This window comes from Rutidosis leptorrhynchoides, chromosome 2 (genome assembly GCF_046630445.1).
Source record: "Rutidosis leptorrhynchoides isolate AG116_Rl617_1_P2 chromosome 2, CSIRO_AGI_Rlap_v1, whole genome shotgun sequence".
In the NCBI taxonomy this organism is placed as follows: Eukaryota; Viridiplantae; Streptophyta; class Magnoliopsida; order Asterales; family Asteraceae; genus Rutidosis; species Rutidosis leptorrhynchoides.
The window spans coordinates 352,544,155-352,553,500 of record NC_092334.1 but is presented as its reverse complement, the minus strand read 5'-3'; the positions used below and the strand labels follow the sequence as shown (position 1 = coordinate 352,553,500).

General features: G+C 32.3%; 1 long non-coding RNA gene across 1 annotated transcript; it reads right to left on the bottom strand.

The window, feature by feature from the left end:
- Window positions 1-5,353: 5,353 nt before the first annotated feature.
- Window positions 5,354-8,753, bottom strand: LOC139891971 (uncharacterized). Its single transcript, XR_011773928.1, has 2 exons — window positions 8,595-8,753; window positions 5,354-7,156 (listed from the first exon to the last, which is right to left on the bottom strand). It is a non-coding gene; the product is annotated as an uncharacterized lncRNA (long non-coding RNA).
- Between the last annotated feature and the right edge of the window lie 593 nt (window positions 8,754-9,346).

Below are 9,346 nucleotides of genomic sequence, written 5' to 3'. Positions count from 1 at the left end.
AGTTAAATAATCGCTGTTAAATAAACTAACGGAAGGTTAACGAAAGTAGCGGAAAAATCAGGGTTGTTACATAAAACAACCTAAAAGGGGTGGTTTAAATGGGTGGTTGAGTGGTTGGGAGTTTGGAAATTTCCAAAGGATACACACGTTCAATTACCACCAACCTCACTTTGGAGCCTTGCCTTTAACAATAAAAAAAAGGCTCATAAAAAAGGGTTAATCTATATATCATTTAAGAACATGTGGTAATTAATCTATATATCATTTAAGAACAAAGGGGGTTATTGTAGATTTACTCCTAGCCAATTGTTATTTGTCACATGTTTTTGTTTCGCTTTCTTTTTTTTCTTCTATAAAACGAAGTTTTTAGCAATTATTATATAAATTAATTAAAACGTACATGCATAATATATATTTAATAGTGGAGCGATGTTGGTGTTGTTATTTCATACCTAGGAGGCCCATGATCAATTCCTGGGTACTGATCTATTTTATTTCTTTAAAAAAAATTAATGTGCGCTCTCCTCACTTTTTATCATCTTTCGTCCTTCAACTCTCTTTACACCATTTTTTTTTTCATTTTAAACCCCAATTTTCGTTTATAATTATTCTCTCTTTCCATTTACTATAATTTTTTTTCATAACTTTTTTATCTTATCTATTTTATTTCCTTTTTTTAAGTTTCAGTTTGCTCCATCCTCATTTTTTGTCATCTTTAGTCCTCCAACTCTCTTACACCATTTTTTTCCCCATTTTAAACCCTTCCAATTTTCGTTTGTAATTATTCTCCCTACCTCTTTACTATGATTTTTTCATAACTTTTTATCCTATCATTTAGGAATAAAAATTATATTTTACTTCTCATATTTTACTATTATATAATAAAAGTATAAAAATATCAGACTTTTTTAGTTTAATTATAGAAGGTTAAATTAGGAATGTTTAGTCTGTTATGACGGTTTATTGTGTTTTTGGTATGTTAGAGTTATTAACGTTAAAATATTTAACTAAAAACGTATAGTTATGAACAACAAAAGGTTTTTCACATGCAGTGGAGCGCGTTGACCAACAACTTGTTGTATACTCAATAGTCGATGCTCTATAACAAAACATAAATGTAAATTACGTATTCCTAAACTACGTCACCAAATTTTGATGGTAACTAATGTTTCATTTTCAACCAAATATGCATTATCATAAAGAATCTCCTCATAGATATTTATCATATCACAAAATAAATGTTTAAATTTTTAATGGGAGAGAGACACATAAATAAGTTTATTTTTTAATTGTTTGATATAACAATATAAATACATGGTGTGACTTGCTAAAAATACAATACTACAAATCTCGTCATGTTATTATTTTCCACAAAACAAGTATTAATAAAGACAATTTTTAATTGGCACATACGTATGTGGTCCTCAAATTTTTGCCGTGTAATATCCTTTGAGAAAGACTAAGAAACAACCTAGTCCAAGAATAACAAGTCACATCTTTGTCATGTTGGACATTCTAGTAGGGGTGTTCATCAGTTTGGTTTTTGCTTTTTCGATTTATTCGGTTTGGTTTTTTCGGTTTTGAAACTTATAAAATCAAAACCGAAAACCAAACCGAAACCAAATTTAAATATAAAAACCATAATCAAAACCGAACCGAAAACCGAATTTGATTTCGGCTTGGTTTCGGTTAAAATCAAAAATCACTAAAATAAAAATCCTAACTAGCATAAACTTACATGAATCATGAATAATGGTTGTGGAATTAATTTACGTATACAGGGTATATAACATGTTTATTGTTTAATAAAAATGTAATAATACGTCAAATATAATATAAATATATAGATATTATAATTATAAATATGTTTTAATATGTTATTAATTTGAATTCGATTTTTAACTCGGTTTTCGGTTAACCAAATTTAGAATTTCCAAAACCAAAAACTAAATTACGAATTCGGTTTCGGTTTCGATCGATCCGAAAACCGTTTAAAAATTTCGTTTTGATTTTTTTTTTGGTTTGGATTCGATTCGATATTCGGTTTGAAACCAAATGGTGCACACCCCTACATTCTATTGTATTATCTCAGATATAAAAAATTTATTAATTACGTAGTATCAAAAAGTACAATGTACTTTTAGTTTCTTCCGTTCTCTTCAACAAATTTTTATAAAAATAAATAACTCCTCATCAAACTTTAAATAAAACTAGAATGTACTTATAATATTAAACTAGTCCGGACCGGCTCGCGCAATGCGGCGGGGACTTTCGGCCGGCGTATTCATATTTAACGCAGTTTTATTTACAGAAGGGAAAATGGGCCATCTGTTATGTGTCGTTGTTGGTGTCGTCGTCTTTAGTGTTTTTTAAAATCTGTCTGGTTCGAACGTAGTTAGTTTCGTTTTGTTGATAAAATTATTTCGAGCCTAATGGTGATGGCGAAAAAATTTAACTCGCGGCGAGCAGGAAGATACGGGCTGTCGTTGTGTTTAGCGTTTTTTTAGTGTCCGTTTCGAACGTAGTTAGTATCGTTTTTGTTCATAAAATTATTTCGAGTCTGACGCTGACGTCGAAAAATTTAACTCGTGCCGAGCGGTAAGATACGGGTTGTCGTTGTTTGTCGTTGTGTTTAGCGTTTTTTGAGAAGCGTCCGTTTCGTGTATAGTTACTCCCGTTGGGTTCGTAAGATTTTTCCGAGTTGAACGGTGGTCTCTGAAAAATTTAAGTCGCACCCAGCGAGAAGAGAGGGCCCGTTATAAATTCGGGTGAAGTTAGTTTCTTATATTTTAATTAAATTATAAATTTACACTTTTTACCCCTTAAAAAATGTAAACTTGAGGGACCGTAGTGAAAATATAGGCGAAGTGGCGGGACCGTTTATAATGTGAACGCGAATTCAAAACTACAATTAGATATAACTGAAACTTCAACATTTCCCACCAATTTTAGAATATAAGGTTAAGGTTAATAATTAATGATTGTTACAAATTAAGAATAAGAAAAGAACATATTATTTTTGTGACAATGTAATCGAATTAATTCGTGAGCGTTTCAAACACGTCACGAGAAGATCAAATACAATATAACAGGCGGTTTTCCACTTGATAAATGAAACTGGTGTTTGCAACTCCGGTTTAGCCTATGTGGAGTCCAGGTGTTATGCCGAATGTTTAATATGTTGTACATGGTTAAACCGACTTTCTCAAGGCCGATTTTAATATCTTTTTCTGACAAAGTGTAAACCGATGTTCCTAATGTCGCTTTAAACAAAACCCTAATTTCACCTTTTTATATGTAAAATTATATGTGAATGTATGTCTGTATGATTTTTATAATTCGAAAAAAAAACAATTTAGTAAACCTGTCTATTAATATTGCAACCTTGTCAACGAAACCTTCTCAACCAATATATTAGGTATGAACCTTGCAACCTTCTCAACCAGGTTAAATGTGTATTTTAGCTATTAAATGTGTGGTATATCTTTGTAATTGCAACATTAGGTAATTGATTATATTTACCATGAACACACGATTTTATTATAAAAAAAATAACTATTACAATCAATATCACATGATTTTATTTATCTACGACTTTGACCAACTGTTCCACGTTATGGCAGGTTTCTAGGCCTTTGACCCCTCCAATTAACTGGTGCTGATCGAGTATTAGCTATTGATGGCTCATCAGCTGATAAAGTTTTTCGTCATCATCATCATCATAATTAACATTAGTAGAAAATTCATGATGTCCTAAGGTATGCTAAGATACAGTGCCCAAATCTTGCATCAAGCTGACATTGTACCTTGGACCCATTTGAGTTTTGTCTTGGTTAAAGGTCAGCATATTTTCCAACCAATTATTATCTGGGATGACATGGGAGGATTGAGGTCATGTTTGAGAGGTCTAACTTTAAACATACTCCAGAAACTGAAAATCTTGCTGAAGTGCAAAAGTGTGCGGTGTTTAATTTGCCTTTTCAAACTTTTAAATTTATATAATTTTTTAATTCACTTTTAACATCCTAACGAGACCAGTCAAATGTAGTATTTTAGGTTATCGTCCTAAGAGAGCGTGGAAGCAGATAAGAGTTGTTGTTTATTATATAGCTTAGTTCTTATTAAAAAACTAAAGATAGATTTTTATGTGTTTTAAGGTTGTTGATTTTTATCTCTTAGGAAAGAGATGATTGAAGATACATTTTTAATGAATTGAATAACAAAATATTAACAAAGAAATAAAGCTTAAGATAAACAATTATAAATAAACGCAGTTACATGAACGAATAACTTAAACGAGAATCATATTAGGCAAGTTTCATGACTTATATTAACACAAATCAAGATAATAATCATAGAGCAACTATTATCCTTAAACAGGTTAAGCTAAGTGTTGCATATCATTCAATAAGCAGGACTTAAAGCATATGCTAGACACGTGATGTGCATGGCTAACATCTCAGTTCTTAGTGTTCAATTTAACTACATGATACATCTTAATCTTATGATGCGGACTAACATGCAAATAGACTGACAAATCATATAAGCTATTAAACATCAAGTAGATCAACTCAAGTTACTAGCTGAAAGTTAATTATTACTTGGTTATCATGCAATCATTAATCAAACACATCCAAACAGAGGTTCTTCGACTAAGCCTAACAATATTAAACTATATTATATAAGTGTAATTCACATTCAACAGGTTTATCACTACTAATATTGTTTAACTTAATTGCATGCAATTCAATTTAACAAGTTTGATTTACCAGATCTAAATAAGTAGCATGAATCGAATAATAGATCATTGGATTAAATACTAATCAATCCTAGAATATAACATTTAATCATTAAACATAGCAAACAAGCATATTAAAAGATAACAAATTCAAAACAGTTTAAATAATCATCACAGAAACTCAGTTTATACAGATCTGGAAAAACCAGAAACTGTACGGATATAAGCACGAAGCCGGCAGCTTTGTTCCAGTCAAGCCGGTGGCTTGGACTGGTGAAGTTGGCGGATTCATCTGATTCCCAGACAAAGTTAGTTTTCGTCCACGCAACCACTATGAACGTTTAGTTCATAGTTAGAGACGAAAATAAAGCAATTAAGTAAATTAAAGACATTAAATAAATTAAAGCAATAAACTAAATACACTAATTAAGTAAGACAATAATTAAATAAATAAAAGACAATAACTAAAATAAAAGACAAATAATAAAAGACAATAATTAAATTAAAAGAAATACTTAAATTAAAGCGAGAAATACTTACAAAAAATAAAAAGATAACGTTCGGGTAGAACCTCGACGCCTAAGCATAAAATATTAAACTAATGTACACCTTAACTCCATAAACCTCATATGGGGAGGAGGATTCAATTCACAAAAGAGAGAAAAGAATACAAAAGGGTACATGAAAAACTAAAGGGTGAAGGCCTCCTTTTATACGTGAAGGAGAAGCCTTTTACATTTGTTTTTAAGTTATGTGGGACAAAATACAACTAAAAAACATAAAAATCCCGTAATTGAAATTCAGCGGCCCTTTTTTGCCTTCTAGCTTCTGAACTAGACAAAACTTATAAAACAGAAGTTGTAGAGCTATGTCATACGGACATGACACCTGGAACGCCTTAATCGGAGATCTTATAAGTAAATTATGTCCAAAATACTGATTCTGCAGCTTTAAACGAATTAGTTGGTCGCCAAGTTGGTTCCATAAAGGGCTCTGTAGCCAGCGGCTTTGGATGGGAAGCCGGCCGCTTAAGTTGATCTATCCGGCGGCTTTATTTCTTAAGCCGGCCGCTTCTTATGCTTTTCCAAGTTCTTCGATTTTTTGCTCTTTTGGAATATTCTCGAATTTCTCTACTTTAACACCAAACCGGCGGCTTCCATTGTTTCATGCCGGCGGCTTCATAGCCTTTTCTGCAACTTTTATCTGTTTTTGATCCTGTTTAATACATATCTCAAACAAAACATTAAAAATATCTTTTTCTCATTTTTATCCATTTTTGTTTGTTTAAGTATTCAATTTGTCCTTAAAATACCAAGATAACTCCTTAAAATGTGTCTAAAAATATATTTTGGAGTTATCACTTACGAATCATAGTTCACAAATTCAGGATTTTGATGAGCATGATGACTATAACCCATCATCTGCTGTGGAAAAATATAAAAAGGCTGCATGTAGGGTTGACTACTCGGGGGCACTGAGCTATTGATGTTTCTTGTTTACAAGTTTTTCGTAACCCTTCCTTCTACATATTCTAAACAAATATATACCTAATATATAATAATTTAACTTAAATATAAAGTCGTACTTGACTCCCATTCCGGATATTGATATCGGGGGGCTGTCTAGATGGATCAATAATGCTCAAAACTTTGCACACATAGTACCAATTATAATAGCCCTCGCTAGTGCCATCAGAGCATTCGATGATGTACCCTATTGCCTCAATTATTCAATGTAACGATGTGAGATGCATGCAGGTCCACAGTCCTCCAAACGGTGCCCGATCTTCCCTTAAATGTCACGGTATGTAGGGTAATGTGTTGATCCGGTGTCAATAAAAGATCATTGCCCGGAATGTCATGTATCCAAGCGAACTATTAGCATACCCTATTTGGCACATGTAGTTTAATCGTACTCTAAAATATCATCGAATCAGAGTATGCCCACAAATACATATCACGTGTACAGTCCGGGAGAAGCAGTGGCGAATCTAGGATGAAAATTCAATGGGGTCCCAAAAAAAATTTCAAGACTAATTATACTTGAAGGGTACTTTAGTAGTTGTTTACCTCCAAAAATAGTATAAATTTTAAAAATATATGGGGTCATAGAGTTAAATTTAGTGGTGTCCTGTACAATTTGAAGTATACATCGAATAATTTTTTTTCCCATTAGTGAGGTCATGGGACCCCACTCCATAAGCTGTAAATTCGCCACTGGGGAGAAGACGACTTAAAATTTGATGATAAGGATTCCATTTAAGTTGTAACAATATATCAACATCAATATCTTGATTACGAGCTTTGTATATTTATATTCTTGTAATATATCTGTCCATCTCGTAATGTCGTAAATGCCGCACACAATGTTACCACGGCTTGAGCAGGAGTATTTTTGTTACTCACATCTCTATTCCACCTACATAAAAACGTGTATATATATATATATATATATATATATATATATATATATATATATATATATATATATATATATATATATATATATATACATATGTATGTATATATACATATGTATGTATATATATATATATATGTATATATATATATATGCATATGTATATACATATATACATATATATATACACACATATATGTATATAAATGTGTGTGCGTGTATATATATATATATATATATATATATATATATATATATAGAACAAGTGGTGAATTGATAATTCATTCATCATAACCTCGGTCAAACAAGTAACCGTCTGAGATGGTCTAAATGAACGGTTTATTTTAGTGCGAAGCCGTTAGGTCGCTGAGCTTCAATTAAGGACTTCAAGAACTAGGGGTTTTAAATTTATTATATCAGAACCTAAATTCACTACTCCTTCCTAACGGTAAGCAAAGGATGTATGACCTAGAGTTGTTCGTTTAAGATCACAACATAATCAAAGTAATTACAATAACAAACTAATCTTATCCTAGTAGACGGTATAGATAAAGGGTAGTTTGGTTTTAGGTTTTCTAATTCTAAATGTACAAATATAAATAAATCGATAAAGATAAAATTTGTAATTCAGATAAGGCTAAAGCAAGTGCATGTTCTGATTTCGTTAGTTTTTAAGTCGAGAGTGTGGAATGTTTGGCTCATGGATATGTGATGATCTATGACTGATATGATGTACCCTGACGTCCATGTCAAATGATTGACATATCATTGGGAAATTACGTCGAGTTTTTTGATTCTGATTAAACACCAATGCTCTTTACCCCCGACATCTGCTGTCGCAGCTACATGACAGTGTAGACGACTCCGTATACTCCAGGCACGGTTCGAGCTATCTATAGGCCAAATATTAACAATTAACCAGGATATGTAAAGTGAATCTAATATTTCTTATGCATAATGAAATTAGTTAAGATTATACTTATTCGAGAGACATGATGTGACATTGAAATTTTCTTTAATGATTTATAAGTTAAAAATTAGTTAGGTTCTAGTTAAAGAAAATAACCTTAAATCGCCATGGCCAAGTTAAGTTTTAACTTTCATGAACACGTTTGGTTATCCTAATGTTTTCGTTCCTTTATAAATTAAACAAAGATTTCGTTGATTTAACTAAAGAATTCCCGAGCTCAGTGCAATGCTCAAGCAGTGTAATGGCATAATGTACATTACATAATATAGAGGTTGGTTATAGAGTTGTGTATAGCAGTGTTACGACCTACTGCAATTGTTGTGCCTTTAACCTTTCTTACTATGCTTATTATACCGGTGACTACACCACATATTTCCAATCTAAGTCATGACAAAACAAATAATTACAAACAAATAAATAGTCATAGTACTAGTAGATGTCAAACATAAAAGATAGGATAAATAATACCAAATAATGCGGGCGTAATAAACATTTGAAAATCCTTAGAATATTCGAAGTGGTACAAATCCAAGCTAGCTTCTAATACTAATTATTTTGTAAGTCCCATACTTACCAATTCCTAAATTAATTAGAGAGAGGAAGTAGAGAAAGAATATTATATGTAAATGAATAGAATGTGTTGGTGTGTTTAAAGTGGAAGTGAATGGAGGTATTTATAGGATCAGATGTTATCAATCTTCCGAAATTGACCCCTCAAATCCTAGGCACATTTAGTCCTCAGATTCCTTTTTTGAAAATTTTCATCCGGATTAAAAATATGAATAAAAATTTAATCTTGGGTTAAACGGCTGGATTTTGAGGTTTGTGTCGGATCCGAAAGTGTACGGGGTCGGATTTCATTCGTGTGGTAAGATTTGGTAGTGTACATGGTCGGATACTGACGCACGTGGTCGGATCTGCACGCGTGCGTGTAGTCGGATCCGGACGTGTTTCCTTCAGAACTGGACGGATTGCAGGTGTCGGATCCGGATGTGTGCGTGTGTCAGATCCGGACGTGTGAGCGTGGTTGGATCCGGACACGCAAATTCGGATTGGGTCTTTTTGGAAATTCGTCTTCACTGTTGTTTTCAATGACTTCTTCGTTTCTTATCTGTTTTCGATGATTCTTGCTCCCACGCGTTCGTAATTCAATTATGTACAAGATGGTTTTGGATATGATCACTATCTTAAATTTCATCAAATAGTTAATTGGTGCGTAA